The sequence below is a fragment of the Sarcophilus harrisii genome, chromosome 4, assembly GCF_902635505.1.
Source record: "Sarcophilus harrisii chromosome 4, mSarHar1.11, whole genome shotgun sequence".
In the NCBI taxonomy this organism is placed as follows: domain Eukaryota; kingdom Metazoa; phylum Chordata; class Mammalia; order Dasyuromorphia; family Dasyuridae; genus Sarcophilus; species Sarcophilus harrisii.
In genome coordinates, this window is record NC_045429.1 from 123,186,147 (window position 1) to 123,206,871 (window position 20,725).

The 20,725-nt window shown below is 33.9% G+C and overlaps 1 long non-coding RNA gene across 1 annotated transcript; it reads right to left on the minus strand.

Annotated features, from left to right (window-relative positions):
• Positions 1-246: 246 nt before the first annotated feature.
• On the minus strand, positions 247-4,022 carry LOC116419125. Its single transcript, XR_004229388.1, has 3 exons — positions 3,753-4,022; positions 3,138-3,259; positions 247-1,546 (listed from the first exon to the last, which is right to left on the minus strand). It is a non-coding gene; the product is annotated as an uncharacterized LOC116419125 (long non-coding RNA).
• Between the last annotated feature and the right edge of the window lie 16,703 nt (positions 4,023-20,725).

Here is a 20,725-nt window from a genome sequence, read left to right on the forward strand (position 1 = left end):
TGAAGAGAGCCACATTCATCAGAATGCATCATCACATAATCTTGTTGTTTCTGTGTACAATGATCTCCTGGTTCTGCTCACTTCACTTAGCATCAGTTCACGTAATTCTTTCCAGGCCTCTCTGAAAGTATCCTGCTGGTTGTTTCTTAGAGAATAATAATATTCCATAACATTCATATACCATAACTTATTCAGTCATTCCCCAACTGATTATTTTTTTCTAGTTGTGTAAAATAATTTCTTGGGAATTTGATTGACGTGGCACTGAATAAGTAGATTAATTTAGGTAGTATTATCATTTTTATTATATTAGCTCAGCCTTCTGACACATTTTCTAGATTTGTTATGAAAAGTTGTGGGATAAAGCATAGCTTCTTTCTTCTTTCTCCATCATCTTGGCTCTTCCTCTTCCTGATCACCTTTTGCCTTGGATTATTCCAATAGCTGGGTAGTTGATTTTCATGCATTCAATCCAACCTCAATATAGCTGCCAAACTAATAATATTAAAACTCAGAACCATCACTCTCCTGTTCAAAATGCTTCAAGTCTCCCAGTTGCTTTGAAGACAAAATGTAAATTTCTTTGTTTGAGGTGATTAATTTGGCTTTAGTTCACTTTTCCTTCTTTTTTTGTGCATTCTACATTTGATAAACTGTCCCACTTGCCATTCTCTATGCAAGACATTAAATCTACTCTTCTTATGGCTTTGTTCACACTTTCTTTAATCTTGGCAGGCTTTCTCTCCTTATTTCTGTCCCAGAATCCTTAGCTTCCTTCAAGATTCAGACCAAATGTCACAGTTTATTCTGATTCCTGCCCTCTCCTCTCCTGCCAGCAAGCACTTTGTATACACTTTCCATATATTTTGTACTTAGCTGTGTTCATGCTGTTTCTCCCAATAGAATGGAAGCTCCTTTAAAGAAAGAATGCTTGATTTTTGTGTTTTTATCTCTGGTGCCTAGACCAATATTTGGAACCCATGTGACACTGAATAAAGAATGTGTTGTTGTTCACTCATTTCAGTCTTGTTTGATTCTTCTTGATCCCACTTGGCGTTTTCGTGGCAAAAGTTCTGGAGTGGTTTGCATTTCCTTCTGCAGATCATTTTGATGAGGAAAATTAAGCAATAATTGTGAGCAAAATTTAAGCAATCTCAATGATAATTATTTGTGGGGGGGGGTTTCAGTCAAGCATTAATTCTGAGGCTTGTCATGCAATAAATTCTGAGGTAAAACGTAGAGTTTAAGTAGCTGTGTGCCTCCTCTCCACCATCTTGGCTGGAAGTTTGAAGTCCCTTAATCTCAAATGAATAGCTTCTTTTGTATAATAATAATAGCACCTACCTCACAGAGTTATTGTGAGGATCAAATGGTAAAGTATTTTGTAAACTTTAAAACACGATATAAATGCTGATTTTTAATTTATATAGCAACTCTTATTACTTGACAGTCATAAAGGAAAAAAGTCATATTTGATCACATTCTGGTCCATCATCTCATGAGCTACTTGGCAATCTCTATTTCTGATTAGAAGCTTCTTTTAGACCTATAAAATAGAAGTATATATTTAAAAAGTTTTCTTTTGTGACTGATTTGGCCTGTGCTCTAAATCTTGTTGGAATTGAATCCCCAGAGTGGAAGATAAGGTCTGGAAACAAGGTGAAAGATTTGCTAAATCTACTTATTCATTGGGCCTTTCCAGGATATGAGCAAATTCATGACTTGATTATGAAATCAAATGGAAATATCCACTATTGATCTGTGTGTAATTGGCATAATTCATCCAAGTTATCAAAATCTGATTTTATTACCTTAATTGTGTAACTTAAAATTGGAATTAACCAATATATCATTCATCAGTGTTCCTTCATTCACTAGAGATAGCATGAGAATCCCTTTTGCAAGGAATAATCCATAGGCTTGAAGCTAAACCACATGAAGTGAAGTTTATTACAGTGCTAAATGGACAAACTCCATACCCCACAGCAATGCCTGCTATTTCTCTTTTTGAGTGTATTCTATATGTATGTATGTATACACATGCTGTTTTCCTTGGTAAAAATATAAGATCCTTATGAATAGGGACTATTTTTATCTATTATCTCTGTTATCCCAGTGCTTAGAACAGGTCATGACACATAGTAAAAGCTTAATGAATGCATGCTGATTAATTTTTCTCATCATTTTAAGGAAAGAGATGAATTTAGAACTTTGAAAATATTAATTTTTTAAATTTTATTTTATTCTTTTTATTATATCTTTTTAGATATAAGATATATGCATGGATAATTTTTTTAGCAATGACCCTTGCAAAACCTTCTGTTCCAATTTTTCCCCTCCTTCCCCCCACTCCTTCCCATAGATGGCAAGTAGACCAATATATGTTAAATATGTTAAAGTATGTGTTAAACACAATATATGTATGCATACTGGAAAATATTTTTAATTGCTAAAAGCAATTATACTTTCAATTCATTAACTTTTATAGAAGTTTACTGAACTCTGACTAGATCATACTTTTTATTATCTAAGTTTCACTTTTCTAGTAAAAAAAAAAAAAGCAAATATATTTCCAATAGGAAAGAGAATTTGTAATTTTAAAAAAGAATTTGTGATTTAAACATTGGGAAAAGATTAAGAACATGATTTTATAGGAATTTCTTATTAACTTTCTTTTTCTGTAATAGAGCATCTTATTTTGTAAAAGATTGTCAAAAATTTAGGTCCAGTTTTACCAAAGGTTCAAATTGTCAAAACGAAGCTATTACTGATCTTTTCAGTGATCTTTCAGTAATAAGAACTCACATTTTAATAGCATTCTTAGCTATACAAAGCACAATACAAAGCACAATGTGAGGTATATATAAGGAGTATAATTATGTGTATATATATATATATGGAGCATAAGGAATATAATTATCTTAAGGGCCAAAAAAAAAATTAGATCATATGCCTGTTATCCCCTAGGTAGTAAATATGTGAACTAGAACTTGAAACCAGATCTTCTGAATATAAGACCTATGTTCTTCCTCTTGTACTATTTTGCCTTCTCCCAGACTTTTGATGTTTGATTAAAAACTATAATGACCATGAGGAAATGCTTTCTATACATACATAGTAAGTAGGTTTTTACTCACATGATCTCAGTATGTGGACATGAAGAACTTGCAGGAATTCAAGTTTTTGTAAGGATTTCACATTGGGGATAACACCATAGATTTGATGTATCAACAAAGTATATTTCTCGAAAGTGGGTATCCTTAGGGAAAGAAATTGGCAGAATAAGACAAATTAGTATAGTGTCCTACTACAGCAGAGAATATTCATAGGAGGCTTTTGTTACCACTTACACACTAGTCATAGAATGAACTTACTTTGGCAAACTAAAGCACATTGAGTTTATCTAGGCAGAAGCTCCAGATTATAAGGAAGCTAAATTTTGAGTATGTTTTAAATATCACAAGTTCCCATAATGAGTGAATTTCAGTATGGTTTGATTAGGGAAAAAATTGATAACAAAAGATTGCTGTTAGTTAAACCAACCCCAATATTAAGTTGACTTTGGAAAATTTGTCTCTTGGATGCTGACAAATTGACTTAAATCATAAAGACTGTATAGTATTCTGAGTGCCTTTTCACCTAAAGATATTCAATTTAACTTTAAAGCATTTCAATTCCATATTAGTAACATGTACATACTCAATTCTATTTTAGACTCCAAAATAAAATAATATATAACCATACCTTCTTACCTTGAATCCTAGGCAGAATAAACAAGAGCCAGCAAAAGAGGAGAGTTGCACAAAGGGTAGCACTTTGGTTCACGATGTTGGGGTTGGCTGTTACTTTTTAATCTCAGTGTGTTATGAGAGCTGAAGAATTTCTGAAAGGCCATGTGCATAGAAATCAGTATTTATAGGCACTTCCTATAATAAATCTATTTGATAGTTAACAAAGAATGTGCTGATTTGTTCCTGGGGAACTCCCAGATTGTAGAAGTGAAAGTATTTTTATCTAGTACTGCAAAGAATGTTAGATTTCTCTTTCTTTTCACAGCTATAAGAGATCAGCTTATTTCAATAGCCTGTTCAGGAATATGGGACACATAAGCCATAAATCAAATATTTAGGCTATTTATAAACACACATGATGGGAAAAATGCCAAAGAAATGTTTAAATAATAAAAGATGAAAAGAGGCTATCTTCCATTTAAATAATACTGATTAACTACCTATTGCCACTAAGAAATGAACCAGATCCTGGAGAGTATGGGAAGATAAATGGATCATGGCTCCTTTTATAGTTTATAAAAGAGTTTATAGTTTATAGATGACCTTAGATGAGGGAGTACTGCAAAAGCATTTAGGAAGTTAGGCAGTGTCCCATGGACATGGAGTCAAAGGCTTATGATTACTTAAGACTGAAAACTTTAGGGCAATTTTCCTTGATAATTTCTTGAAATAAATGTATCAAGATTATCCTGTATATGCAAGGATATGCAAAAATACAGCAGACACATGATCTTTTTGACCAATTGATGTTTAAATTTTTATTACTTATTTTTACATTCTTTTTTAAATTTTGAGTTCCAAATTTTGAGGTCCTTGTTTCCCACCCACTCATCTAGAAGGCAAGCAATATGTCAATTATATATATGGAATCATACAAAACACTTCCATATTAGCTATACATTTTTTAAAAGTAAGAAAATAAATTGAGAAAATTGTACTTCAATTTTGCGCTCAGTTTATCAATTCTGGAGATAAATGGCATTTTTTCATCATGAGTTTTTTGGTATTATCTTGGATCATCCTATTTCCAATTTATTGCCTCTATAAAAAGAGCTGTTATAAATATTTTTATTTGATCTCTTTGGGGAAAAGATCTAGTAGTGATATTGCTGGGTCATATTGTTGAATATAGTCACAGTTTTATAGTCCTTTGGACATAGTTCCAAATCAACTATTCTACCAAACAGTTCATTAGTATGCTTATTTTCCCTTCTTCCCCTCATGGCTGCTAAATCACATAGCATATTGTTCTAGATTTATTTGTTAAAAATGTATATAGAAAATTAAAATATTTATCTGGGCTCACGTCCACATTTACTCCCAGCCTTGTTTTACTATTTGTAAGATGAAGCAGAATTGTTTTCTAAAGTTTTAGAATTCCAAACTAAGAGAATAAACTCAACTTTCCTATTTTTCTACATGGTAATAGGAAAGGAATGAGAGAAGCCAGAATAAAGACCATTCACCAGACATTTTTTTTAAATCTTCTCAAATTATTTAGGTATAATGAAGCAAAATAGAAATGTTACCTTACCAAGTATATAACAGTCTGCACTCATAGTCTATCACTTCTAACCAAGAAGAGGGACCCACACATTCTCAAAACAACAAAACTCAATATATCTTAAAGTTCCTTAGAATATATCTAAAGTTCCTTAGATTACCATACATGTTTCTTGGTTATATTATGAGGTAAAGGTGGGGACACCCTTTCCATTTCATTTCTTCTAATATATAACCAAACACTACCAAATTACTCCCACAAAAAGGAAGTGTTTTATTTGTCCCACTATTAAACAAAACTTCTTCAAACCACAGTTGCCTGAAAGTAAAATTTGGGTGTTAGTTCACCTTATATTGACCTTGTCTCTCCCTGACTTTCCCAAGCCCTGACATTTAAATTGGATTCATGACCCAGCAGCATGATTCTAAAAGAATCTAGGGATTAATGAGATCACTAAATTTTCTAAGAACTGAAAAAAATCTTGAAAACAATCTGGTTCAAAGTCTAATGACTTTATCACTTTTATGTCCATAAGCACTTTCTTCAATGGTTTTAGGTACAATGTCAATCATGAAACTGTACTGAGATCACTCTGTGTTAACAGAGCTAACAAAATATTTAACAGTCTAATGGTAGACGTAATATGTAAACAAGTATGGCCACTTGAGATTTATATAGGATAAATTAGAGATAATCACAGAGGAAAAGCTTTAGCTGAGTCTCTAAGAATATGAGGAGGCAGAGCTGAGTAGAGGAAAAAGAAATCAGGCATTTTTTCCCCTCCCTTATATATCCTGTAGCTAGCACCATCCCCTACAAGTAACATGGAGCTGTCATTGGCTCAAAGGGAAGCAGAATAGACATGTCTAGTTTCTTCTTCCCTAACCCTTCTCCTGTGGAGATGCTAATTCCTAGAAATAACTTCTAGCCTTTGCATTAAAAATCTAAGACCTTATCACTTCTCACCTGAATTAAGGTAATTTCTTCCTAATTGGTCTTCCTCCTCATTGACCCCTACTCCAATCCATATAGAAGCTTTCAATTTTTTTTAACTTAATGCAGAGTCTAAGTATGCTACTTATATGATAAAAACCTTTCACTGATTCTCCATTGCCTATAAGAATAAATATAAATCCCTTAGCCTGCAGGGCATTTAAGGTTCTCCATACTCTAATTCCCACCTGTGTTTCAAGCCTTAATTCATATCAATTTCCTTTACAAAAAAAAAAAAAAAACCTCCATCCAAACTGGATTACTAGCCATTGATACAGACATTTGATCTCCTGCCTTCATTTATATAAGCATTCTTCTTGCCTAAAGCACACTCTCCCTTGTTTCTTTCTTAGAATCTTTATTTTCCTTCAAGATTCAACTTGGGTGCGACTTCCTTTACAATATCTTCCTCAAGTTATTAATAATCTCTCCTTCATCAATTTACTTTTCACCATATTTATTTTGTTTTTGTTATTTTATATTCTCTTTCTCCAGTAGGATGGAAGCTCTTTCATTTTTTGTCTTTATGTCCCCCGTGCCTAGTACACATTTAATATTTGTTAAATTTAACTGAATTAATGTTGATTCCTAAGGTACTCTCCAAAAGTCTTTGGAAGATGCTACAGTAGGCAGCTGTGTATAATGAAACCATGATAGGATGCTGTATCACTCTAGCTTATGCTTTTCTATATTTCTAATAGGGAAAGAAAGGTGAATAATCTCTATTCTAATTCTATTTCATCCACTGGATGCATATACAAAGAATTATACTTTTTATATTTCTAACTACCCTCATTTACAACTCTTGCAATATGAGACCAGTCTTAAGCATAAGAGGGAAGAGAAACTTGTGGTTTTAAGGACATCAGGAATGTACCCTACTCCTCAGAATGTGGACAAACACACATGTATACACACATCAAGAAGGTATCCTATACCTCAAAGTACACATACACATATACATTTATCTGCAGATGCTTAAAACTACCCAACAAAGCATAAAAATATTCACTCTTTAATTAGAACTAAGGCTTCAGATGCAAATTCTCCTGGGAGAAATGACTATTAAGTAGAGAAATACAGATAGAGAACACTGAATTTTCTGTAACACAAAGTTTTGCTTAGCTATTTTTTTTTTTGTTACAAAGAAAAGTTCAAGGTGATCATTAAAAAATGGTTATATTTTTTAAAAGACAATAAAACTTTTTTAAAACAGAAAAATAACAAGTGACTTTATCTAATTAGAGACTAAAGTTCTTGAAAAATGTTAGGTTTTTTCTTCAAATAAAAAACCATAATTTTATAAAAATATGAAATAATAAAAACAATAATAACAGCTATCACTTATAGAATGCTTACTATGTGCCAACCACTGTGCTAAATGCTTAACAATTATTGTTTCGTTTGATCCTCCCAACAAAAGGGAGGTGCTAAATCATTATTCCCCCCCCATTTTACAGATAGGAAACTGAAGCAAACAGAAGTTAAGTGACTTGCCTAGTAAACAGCTAAGACCAAATTTGAACTCAAATCTTCCTGATTCCAGATCCAGAGGTATATATACTGCATTACCTAGCTTCTTTGGAAGAAACAGAAAGTAATAGGAAATTATCTAATTTTTTAAAAAAGATTCTAAGCTAACATTCTTCTATATGTCTTTGTTACAAAGAAAACATTTTTCAATGTGTTCAAGAGATTAGGGTAATATTTGAAAATGATTATATTTTTTAAAAGACAAAAATAAAACTTTTTTAAAAACAGAGAAAAATAACAAATGACTTTAAGGCCCTAAGTAGAAACTAAAGTGTTTCTTTAAAAAAAAATAGAAAAAACAAACCTCTTCAATAGAACAAAATGAATCTATAAATGGGAAGGAAAAAGAGAGCAAGAAGGAGAATTGACATCAAGGATCATTTCCCAGTAATATTATTTTTCATTTCTCTCAAGAATAAGCAGTAGGATGACATAATGGATAAAGAGAGAATCTCAGAGGCAGAAAGACCTGAGTTTGAGTGTGGGTTTTGATGATGTTGTTTTTCTTGGTTCTAAAAGAGAACCATGACATTGAGAAGGTGATATTATAATTTGCAAGTTATTTGGATTTAGGTGAGACTGGACCATGCAAAGTCATTAGCCTCTCTCTCTTCTCTGTGGCAAAATATAGATCAGGATGACTGGAGATGGACTATAGGCTTTGATATATATATCAAAAACATAAAAAAATCACTAAAGTAAAACTGGACTCTGAGAAATTGAAATACCAATAATGAATAGATAATGAAATATTTCTTCCTCTTCTTTACTGAAAGACAGGAGACTGAACAATAACAACTATTACTTGGCACTTGCTTAAGACAAGTAATTATATAAGTGTCATTGGCTGTATGCCTTGGAAATGACAAGATAATTTGGGCCCGGTGACAAGCAATTTTGTGTTCAAACTACCTGTAATTTTCAAATGAGGAAATACTGCTTTTAGATGCCTGGATAAGGATAGGTATTTTAAAAGTTATGTTCTTTATTTTTTAAAAAAAGTATTGCTTAGCAAATACATATTTATTTATAAACCATAAGGAGATGGTACAGTGACTAAAGAACCAAACCTAGAGTCAAGAAAATCTGGATTCAAATCCAACCTCAGTCACTTAGTAACTCTGTGGTCCTGGGTAAGTCATTTCTGCCTCCATTTCCTCATCTGTAAATGAAAATAATAATAGCACCTGTCTATTAGTATTGAAGATAAAATGAGATATTTGTAAAGTAGTTTGCAATCCTTAAAGCAGCATATGAATTCTAACTATTATTATTAGCAACAATAATGATAATAATTTATGGTCTTCTCCATAACTGAATTCACATAGATATGGTATTCAGTTATGTCTGACTTTTCATGATCCCATTAGGGGTTTTCTTGGCAAAGATACTGGTGTGCTTTATTATTTCCTTCTTCAGCTCATTTTACAGATGAGAAAACTGAGGGAAACAGGATGAAATGACTTGCCCAGGGTTACACAGTTTGTAAGTGTCTGAGTTTTTGCTTTGAACTGGGAAGGAAGAATTTTATATATGTTTTCTTTATAATCATTGTGATGGTGATTTTCCCTTAACTGTTTTTCTTTTTATAAGAGATTGTTCTATTTGGGAGTGGGAATTTTGAAAGGAGAATTGTGCCAGACTGTATAGGCACATTATTCTAGGCTGCCACAACCTTACATACCAGTCTTCAGGGCCTACCCGGATAAACTTGGAGATGAGTTGATTGGGAGGTGCAAACAGTCTATCTTTATTCAGTTGTTCTGTCAACAGGGGTAGAAGGAAGTAAGAGAGAGAATTCTGCTCAGAGCTGTTTATTTATACTTCCTCTCTTCTGGGATTACCCTGTGATCACCCACTCAACACTGCCATAGATGGAGCCGCAGAAGGGAAACATGTGGAGTTAATGTTGCATCCCAAGAGGAGATCCAGCAAGAGGACACACTCCTTGCCACCTCAAGAACTCCATTAGCAGTTCCTTTAACTCCTTCAGGAAACAATCTCCTGCCTCAGAGGCCAAGCCCCTTTTTACCTCCTGGGTCTGCCCTGCCAAGCTGACATGACATGCAGGCTACATGGCATATCTCAGAGAGAGAGAGGAATTCCCCTAAAAGGGAATATATGAAAATAATCATGGTGTTAAAACAAAAGGTATCAGTGACATTTACAAAGAAATTTGGTCTCATTATATAGAATACCTCAAACTAGAACAATTAAGTATTACTTGGTAGAAGCCCTTAGGGGACTTGCTTTAATTAATAGATAAGTATGTAGCATATGGATAGTATATAAGTGTTTGAGAAGGTTGGCAGTAGTCTTTCTTAGTTATTTAAAATATTCACCCTACAGTCTTTACACAATTGCATTATAAAGTGTCAATTATTGGGTAGTCTGATTTCTGGAAACCTTAATCTTCCAAAAAGCACACAAGAAACTGGAAATGGGGAAAAAAAATCTCAAGTCCAACACATACAACTGGCATAAATTCCATAGATTTTCCCATAGAAGCAGAGTGGAGCTACACGCTGACTTCTCAAGTAGACAATATTTTTATTTCATTTGACATGCTGGTCTATCTACTTTGCACACAGTAGGACTGCAGCAAATGTTGTTGAATTGAACTGAATTAAATTGGTTTTTCTCTGGCGTTGTTCAATCCTGCTCCTATTATAATAAAAGCCTGAGAACATGAATGAGAACGTGAATAAGGAATATGTTTTCAGTAGGAAAAAAGTGACAGTAGAGAACAAAAGCAGCCCCAAGGGAAGAACAAAGAATGCTGTCATCTCAAATAAACAACAGTGTGCAACCTTTAAGAGTGCAGAATCAAAGCCCCCTAGAAAACTGAATAGCTCATGAGGGAATCAATGAATGCAAAATCACAGGTCCACTAAGGAGAGCAATTTGGCAGTTAGGGGAATTTTCTCAAAGGATAAAGTAAGTCTTGAGAATCTTGACAGCCCCAGAAGGTATCTCTGTATTATAGCATAATAATATAGCCTCACAAAAAGATAGCATCATGCGATGGGAGCACCGGATCTGATGAAATAAATGTTTTAGATTTGAATCCTGACTTTTCATCTCCTCATCTGTGTAACTTAGAGCCAAGTCTTTTAACATCCCTGGTCCTCAGTTTCTTTATTTGTTAAGTGAATGAATTAGATTAGATCAGAAGTTCTTATTAATCATTTTGTGGCATGGATCCTTTTGTTAGTTTTGTGAGGCCATCAGATCCCTTCTAAAGATGACAATTTAAAATGCATTAAATTCATAGGTTAAGTAAATGAGTTCTATTGAAACACTATTAGCAAAATATTAAAAGCTTCAGATTCATGGTCTCCTTGAAATCTATCCATAAATCCTTTAATGGTTAAGATTCCCCAAATTATATGTTCTCTAAATTTCTTTTTTAAAAGCTCTAAATACTATAAGTTTATGAAATCTTCCTAATGATGGCCAATAATTTATGATTTATGTTTTGTCTTTACTAAGTGAGACACATATGTAATATAATTTCCCTTGAAAATGGTTAAAATACATGTTAAAATTCCAGTATCTGTAAATGTCTAAATTAACCTATCTGAACACTTTGTTCTCTTAAAATGGTGAAGTACAATGTTGTTTTAATTTATATTATCCTCAGAGAAAAGTTCTGTTTAAATAAAGACAATCCTCAATTTAAATAGTGTTCAATATTATAACAAATTCAGAATTATTAAAGTCTAAATTGTAAACGTTTTGTTATATTTAAATCTTTAGAACCTCGATTCCACTCCCCAGAATCTGGACCTTATACAAAAATACCTTTGCAATCCTGGTAATTGGATTCCAGAATGAGAATGAGTCATGGGATTGGAAAGAATTGTTTCTCTAGGGACAATGTGGTTTACCATACATAGTACTGGACTCTGAATCAGCAAATCTAGGGCATTATTCATAATCAGCAAGTGACCATCAGTTTGGAGCATAATTTTTCTGGGTCTCTATTTCCTTGACTATAAAATGGAAATGACAATATTTATGCTGGTAACATGTTGCAGTAGAATGAGTACCTGTTTTGTTATCTTCACATGTGAAACATAGAACATGAAAGTGTCACTGAGGAGACTAGTCAGGTATTAAATTAATTTCTGGGTAGGAAACCACCCAGTACAATGTTTATTTTTTAAAATATGGTTTTATCTTTGATAGTCATTAGCAAAATTTTAGAAAAACATATTAATGAAGTGTGGATTCTTACTGTCACTTTTAACTTTAATCCAAAGATCAAAGAACTTTTAAAAAACTGTAATGCTTTTACTGCTTTTCAATGTCAGCATCTTCTTATTCAATCTCAATTTCCTCATAGGAAAAAAATCAGAGAATCAAAATCATTTTAAAATAAATGCAAATTTGGACCTTTAAGTTGTTTTTTTTTTTTTAACAGCTACTCTATTCTTAAATCTTCATCCAAACATGCTTAAATCTAATTCTCACAAACAAAAGGACTGCCTCTATCTGCCATTACCACGTGGGTTCAAAGTTGATGAAGGTTGTAGCTATTATTTGTGGATATTTTCCAGATCTCTAAGTTAAAAGATTATTTCAAATGTCAAGCCAGCACTTAATAGGCAACAGTTGAGAATCTGAATTGATTTTATTTTGGAGTAAAATCCTTTTAAAGCTAAGGTATTATTCTGTAATACCTCACATTATCCAGAAGAACTATATAGAAAATGAAGATATTTTTTCACATCTGTAAGTAATTCAGAGACATTGGGACTGATCCTTCCAATGCATAGGGCTTGGGAATAAAGTTGCTCACTTTTGACAGGGCCATTAACTTTCTTTGTCCCCATGGGGACCACTAGGTACACTAAGAGAGATAATTTACTAAATGGGTCCTAAGGGAAAGAAAGAGTTAACAGACTTACCAAATTTACTCCCCTCTTGCCAGTAGAATTCAGCACATTATATCATTAAATTCTTTAGACTTCATGCATAGCTACAGGCACAAATAAATTTCATGATGTATATAGGCACCAAATAATTTTCAACTTTATATAGTTTTTACACCTTCAAGACATTTAAATGTAACAGATACACTTTATAAAGAAGATTCCCTCCCAGATTCATTTGTAGAATCAAATTCCTATTTTCAAAGCAATTTAAAAACAATTTCATCAGTTTAATTAATCAGGAAAACCATTCCTCAAAGAGAATAAATGTGAATAAAAATAACTGAAAGAGAAAAGCTGTATCTTCACAAACTGAGGGATGACTGGATGGTGAGTATAGAAAAGGCAAATATGGCTTCATTTTCATTATTTTTCATTGTGCAATAATATTCTATTGACCTCATTTGGGATTTTCTTGGGAGAGATATTCTTTTTCTAGCTCATTTTACAGATGAGGAAACTGAGGCAAACAGGATTAAATAATTTACTTAAGGTCACACAGCTAGTAAATGTCTGAAGCCAAATATGAATGCAGGAAGATGAGTCTTCCTGACTCTAGTCCCAGCACTCAGTCCACTGTGCCACCTAGCTGCCCCTTCACTCATCACATATTGCATTCATTTATCATAACTTTCTTGGCTGTCTCTTGGTCTGAACATCTACTTTCTTTTCATTTCTTTGCTACCACAAAAAAGTACTGTTCTGTCAATTTGGTGTATATGGGACCAGGCATATTATTTAAATAAAGAAATTGTCAACTTTTTAATCAGCACTACAAAAGAATTGGCAGGCCTGATAGCTGTATTTGTAAAGATATTTAGCAACTGCTTTGTGTACACCTTATGTGCCTTTTGGGAAAAGGAGCTTTGAATGAAAGGTTTTTTTTTTTTTAATGTGGTCACTGCATTTTTGCAGAGTCTTCTAATTTTCCTTCACTCCCTGATGTGATCTTATGAAAAAATCAGACTCAAAATGCTTTAGGTGACTATGGATATGCAAATTGAGCCTCAATAGCTAAGGAGTTGAGAACTCTGGTCTACAGCTCTCACACAACAGAGACATATTTGTCTTCTTTATCCCCTGTTTTTCTGCTCAGAAACTCTGCTCCAAGTTGATAACTTTAAGGTCCTAAAAGACCTTACTCTAAGCAAAGAAGTAAAATGAAGGGTGGATGGAAGTGGGGGAAGGAAGAAGGCTACTTGAAACAAACAGTTGGTTATTGAAATGATTTTTAAGTTTGTGCTGTCATCAAAATATCAAATTCATGAAGTCTACATAAAAAATGAATTTAAAAACTATTATTGTCTCATGGCATCATTTCTCACATGCATCAAATGGTCCCAGTGTTGAAGTATTACAAAATGCAATAGCTAAAGTTAAATGGAAGTGAAATTGTCTATATTCTATATCCTTTGACATGGAGCAAATAATACTAGATAATATTAAAGCTATCAGAGTCATCGACATGTAATTTTCCATATGTAATATTGTATGACTTGAAGAACAAATTAAGAAACTGTTCCTTTTTTTCTAGTCACTATTTCTAAATGTCCTGAAGCATGTTTTTAACCAAGCACCTGAGTTTCTTGAGAAACCAAAGTAAGCATATTAAAAATACTAAGATAAAAAGGACTTTACAAGAGAGAGCAGAATAAGAGATAATCTCTCATCACAACTATTCTCCTAAATGAAAAGAAATGATTAGTCAAGAATCTAACAGTATATTAACCACTTTTGGAAACAGATGGTTCTAAATGTGACTAATTTTCCTCAATATCAATATTTCTGCAATATCAGAAATTAGGCATGTTATAGAAACCATTAGACTTAGTCCCACCCCTCTTACTATCAATGTTGTGTATTAGTGAAATCACAACCCATTAACTTATTTACAATAATTGAAGAAGTAGGGAAGAGAATTAACTAAGCCTACATTCACCAGAGTAAGGACTGGAGTCTCTCTTCTCTCTCATTTGAACATAATACATATCTGCTGCTATAGCTACCTTTAGACTAAGAAATTTGGCAAATCATGTTTTTTAAATGAGCTCTTCTATCTAGACTTGATCCATTCCTAGAAACCATTGAATGCTTCCACCTTTCCAAAGGATAAAATTCCTTGCATAAAACATTCTTGAGTTTTTGAATAAGAGAATAAATGTGAATAAAAGCAACTCAAAGAGAAAAACTGTATTTTCATAAATTGAGGAATGATTGGATGGGAAGTATAGAAAAGGCAAATATGTGATGTTTGTTTTGCTGCAATACAAAAATCAGTTGAACTTTTTTTTTCTAGATCCCCAAAAATGCCTTAAAGAAATGGAAATGGAAATGGAAAACCTTTTTCAAAAAGTGACTCTAAAATAAGATGACCTCTCGAGATATTGTTTTCTATCACTAGAGAGGTTAGGTGATTGTCATGTTGAAACAATTATTCACATTCAATGACAGACTGGTCTAAATAACTTCAGAGCTACTTTTTAAATTAAGGATTCTATGACAGAGTGACTTACAATTCAATCCAATTCAACAAGGATTGAGCATCTATCATCAAGAAGGACCTATGTGCCAGAGCAAAAAAAAAAAAAAAAAAAAAAGATAGAAACAATTCCCACTCTCAAAAATTAACATTCTACTTCAACTCTCCTTTAAGATTTGGCCTGATATACACAAGTAGCAAGGACTATAATCCTCATCACTGAATATTTTATGGAAAGCCACATATACTCCCAAGATACCAATCTATGCCAGGAAAGCAAGAATACCTCATTAATACTTCATTTCTAAGGTCAAAGCAATGTGTTGGTCCCTATGCACCCATACAAAGAAAATATTAAAGCCAATCCAGCTGGCATTCAAGTTTTGCTTAATTCCCCTTCAACAAAACGTTCCTGTTGCCAATAAAACTTCCAACTCTAAGATTGTGCAGTTTTTTGAATGCTACACTAATGAGTTTGTGCCTTATCTGGCATGATCAGAACTTGACTGGCAATGGCATAGGGTATAAATAGGAAGAAGGAGAAATTAGACTTGAAACTATTTTGAAGGCCAAAGTTAAAGAGGGCTTACACTAGGACAGTAGCCAAAGAAGACAGATATGAAAAATACTGTGAAGGAACCATTAGCAGAATTTTCCAGCTTACTGATTGAAGGATAAGAGGTTAAAGTGATAGTCAAGGAGAGAGAAGAATCAAAATTGGCCAAAGGTTGGTAGTGTCCTTAATAGAAATGGGAAGTTTTCTTTGGAGATCTTTAGAAATAGGACAGAATTTCATCTGTTTGAAATTATTTGATTCTGATCCTGCCTAAATTAATTGTCATTGATGTCTCCTACTTTTTTTAAAAAGAAGTCACACAAGATTTTGGCACCTTGCAGTATTTTCAGTCCTTCTCTAGCTCTTAAACTTTTATTAGGTTAGCTTTAGGGAGTAAAAAAGCTGAAGTTCAGCCTATGATTCTACACTAAAATGTAGCCATTTCAACTTGATATTCTTCTTGCTGTTGGAATTTCCATAAGCTCATGTGTATCAACAGTCTGTTATATTGGCAAGGAAAAAAAAAGTCTAATAGCAGCTTACATTTCAATAGCTCTTCCTGGTTACAAAGAGCCTGGTGCACATTATCTCATTTGATGATTTCATTTAACATTTTCTTTAAAAAGGCTCAGGGGGGAAAAAAAAGTCAAATGGATAAAACAAGAAGAATCTGGAGTTGGATAAGATTTTGAAGATTAAAAATTGGTGCTTTGGAAGCCAGTATTCATTGTCATTTGTTAGGAGAGATACTATGATGTAATGGTTAGAACATTGGATCTCGAGTTCAGCAGCCTACACTGAAATCCACCCTTTAACACTTAATATTTGTACCTGCTTGTCATGAGCAAGTACTCCAATATTTGAGCCTCAGATGCTGTGTCTATGAAATTGGGTTAATAAAACCTGTAGTACTTATCTCATAGGATTACTCTGAGGTTCCAACAGGGCCATCTCAAAAGCATTAGTGTAGTTTAAAGCTTTTAAGAGCTTCAGCACTGTGTAAATTGTAAAATACATATGAGCATAAATTATTATTACATGAAAGATGCGTGATTTGTCAGTGTAAGGAAATCTCCAATATTACTACAATCAGAAAACCCCAGATTTCTAAAATTATCCTCAATGTATACTGCATTCTTATGATGGGATTTCGAATCTGTAAGAATGATAAGGAGAAAGAAGGGAAAGTAAGCAACACACACACGTACACACACACACACCCTTAACGGATTTGTTGTATCTTACAAGTAGGGACTTAATTTTTATAAGATATAGTCTAAAAGACAAGGACATAGTTGAAATGGAATCTCTGCTGGAATCAGAGGGATATGCCAATGAAAAACAATTATTTTGTGACTTTTTCTAAAAAGCTCCACAAAAAGATAAAAATCAAGAATAGATTCATTAAGTCATTTAGACCAATGGTCATGGTATTTATTGCTCCCCTGTAATATCACAATAGAGGCCAGGATTTGCACCTGCAAATTCAGTCTCTCTATAAAGTGATGCTTAGGAGAACTATGTATGTCTGTATTATGCGTGATTCCAGACTCTTTTCCCAACTTCACTTGTTTTTCCTCCAGTTAAACAACAACAATTTGTTTTACTTTGATAGGTTCTTCTAAATAAGGGTTTCATCATTAAACATCTGGCTTCTCCCTAGCAGATTAGGCCTCCAGTGAGGAAAGTATATTTTTAATTCTAATTTCAAAAACTGTACATGAATATGCCGATCCTCATCACGTCTGCCTTAACCTGTTTGGAGAAATTATGACTACAAGTACCTTGTATACAACACCTCTAAACTACCAGCTTGTACAAAAGCCGCCTCATACAGATGATCAGACCCACCTCGGAGGCAATCATGATTAGCGCTTTGGCTAATAAACAAAGCATCTGTTTCTGAGTTCTTGTCCCAGGCTAACAGACCCCCCCCTCCGCTGTTACTAATAAGCCCACTCAAGAAGGCTGGATGGCCTGCTAGGAACAGCCCCGGCATGCTGGAATGATGGAGCCAGAGTTTGGCTGGAAATCACATTTCTTTGGGCTCATCAAGTCCATGATGCTGAAAACAAACTGGCTGCACTAGAGATGAAAGCAAATGTGGGCACTGTTCATTACCTACAGCTCTTCTAAGTGAAACCAGGTGAAATTTTCTCAAAAAAGAAAAATCTATGAGATTAGGCCTAAATCACATGATCCCTTTTCCCAGAGGTCTGGGGAGCCCCAAGATCCGGTCTTGGGCCCAAGTCATTGGTATGACTTCCTGTGTTACTTCCTTTTAGTCTACCCAAGGAAAAGGCTCCTTTTCCTTTTGCTATTTAACCAGCTTTGCTATTTCTAGCTTGTCAGGTTGAAGCTGAGATTCCCTTCAGGGACTAAATAAATGCTTTCTCTTTGTACTGAAGATGGCTCTGATTAGTTAATTTGGGCAAGGGATCTAGCACCCTTCCCACACACTCCTCTGGGGAATCCGCCTGTAGGTACAAAGGAAGACATTTAATGAGTGCAGGGCATTAATGGCAGAGTCAATCCATTGAAATTCAGTCTTTTTCATTCTGCCCAGGGTTCTGCAGGCTCAGCAGATTCTGGCCTGCCGGAAAGTTGAACTTCCTCTTTGCTTTCAAATAAGGGAGGTACCTGCACAGATGATTGTGGCTTCCACGTTGCCACCAAGTCTATTTTTTTATTACCTAATATGCCCTTTGAAAGAACGTGGGGCCCCGTGCCCATGTTATTAGCTGAAGGCTTTTGTCCTTCCAGATTTAGAGAAAAGTGAATAGGATTTTTAATCAGATGAGAGAAAAAAAATGGAGTCCAAGGTCTGCCACTACTTACTTCCATGAGCTCATCTCCCTCTCAGTTTCCTCATGTGAAAATAAAAATAGGAGGGAAATTGGATTAGGATTCTGAAGGGTGATGTTTAGCATATTTGATTTTTAATTCAACAATCCTCATTCAGATCCTGGGGCAGCTGGCTGATGCTATAGTGCACAAGTGTGAGATCCGAGCAAATCCCCTAATCCTTATTTGCCTCAGATTCACATCTGTAAAATGAGCTAGAGAAGGAATTGGCAACCATTCTAATTTATTTGCTGCGAAAACCCCAAATGGGATCACAAAGAGTCAGGTATAATTATTATCACTCAACCACAACAAAGAGTTCAAATCCTGACAGAAATTTATTTCCACTTCTATGCCAGAAGATGGACTTCCTTTTGGGAAGGCAATATGTGGCCACTGAGAGAGCATTGGATTTAGAGTCAGAGGGCCTGGGCTTGAATATCTACCTTTTTCTACCTGGGTGGTCTTTGGCAATCTCTCTAGGCCTCAGTTTCCTAATCTGTAAAATGGGTATTGAAGTGGGGTTGGACTAAATGGCCTCTATGGTTCCTTCAGCTCTGATTCTATAATCTTATGATTATGAGGTTCTCTAAACTCTCTTTAAACTCTAGCCTATATGATGAAGCAAAACTAGGTATGTTCCAGATCAATTAGCAGGAAATTAGCAGAAATATTAAGGAAAAAAAAAAACCTTTAGATTCAACCTTTATCAGGATCTCTCCTTTACCCAATCACATCTTTCTTGAATCATACTAAGTAAAAATATTGAACATTTCTGTACTTTAAAGTTTGCAAATATAAAATTTATTATGTAAAGTGTGCTATACATAACATATATATATGTTATAATAATAATATAAAATCTCATTTGATTCTCATAATAGCTGTATAAAGTATATGTTATTATCACTCTCCATCCTAGAATGAATACTAAAACTGGAAAAGTGTTAGAACCAGAAAGAGTACTAGAGAAAGAAAAAGAGAAAAGAATACTAGAACTAGAAAGAGTACCTAGAACTAGAATGCTAAAAAAAAAAAAAAAAAAAAAAGACTAGAACTAGAAAGAGTACTAGAAAAGAATATTAGAACTTGAAGAGTACTAAAACTAGAAAGACTACTAGAAAAGACTACTAGAACTTGAAAATAGAGAACATGAATTCAAGCTCAGCCTAAGATAATTTCTTATCTCTATGACCTAGGACAAGCCGCTTCCTCTTTCTGAGCTCAGTTTCCTCATCAGTAAAATGAGACTTAATCTTCTGGACATAGAATCATATGAAACTATAATTAGTTGTTATTTCCACAAGGTGTTCTAAAAGTCCTGGGGCTGTTTTAAGGCACTTTTGGAATACCTTATACAGTGAGTTAAAGTTTCCAAAGTATTTTTACCTATATTATCTTATTTAATCACTGTAACCCTGTGATGCAAGTACTGTACTAATGTCCTATTATATAGATAACGAAATTGAGATACAAAGAGACTAAATGTCTTTCCCAGACATCTGTGGGAAAATGCTACTTTTCATGTGATATTTTGACATCTGATCATGTCACTTCCTTGATTTAAAAAAAAAAAAAAAAAAAACCTTTCAGTGGCTCTTTTGTCCATAGAATCCTGGGATTAGAGATCCAAGGAAGTTTAGAAAATTATCAAGTCCAAGAAACCTTCATTTTACAAATGAATATTTCTGAACCCAGAAATGTTGACTTTCCTAAGATCACATAGGAAATAAAAGGAAATAAATTTTTTTTAATTTATTTCAGTCTGACTTTCTATGACTCCATTTTACATTTTACAGAGGAAGAAAGTGAAGTACCCAGGGTTAAGTGACCTGTACAGGATCACACAGCTAGTAATTGTGTGAGGCCATATTTGAATTTAGGTCCTGCTGACTCTAGGCCCTGAATTCTATGCTACCTAGGTGTCCTAATAGGATAATCAAGATCCTTCTGTTATGCCAAAGTTCCCTTTTAATGGGGTGACCAGTTCCTCCAATTGTCCTATTTCGTAATTCTGCCTTAGTTATGACCGTCCCCTCTTAATGGTTGAGATAAAGGGTTTATAGACATTCCTTAATGTCATTAGAA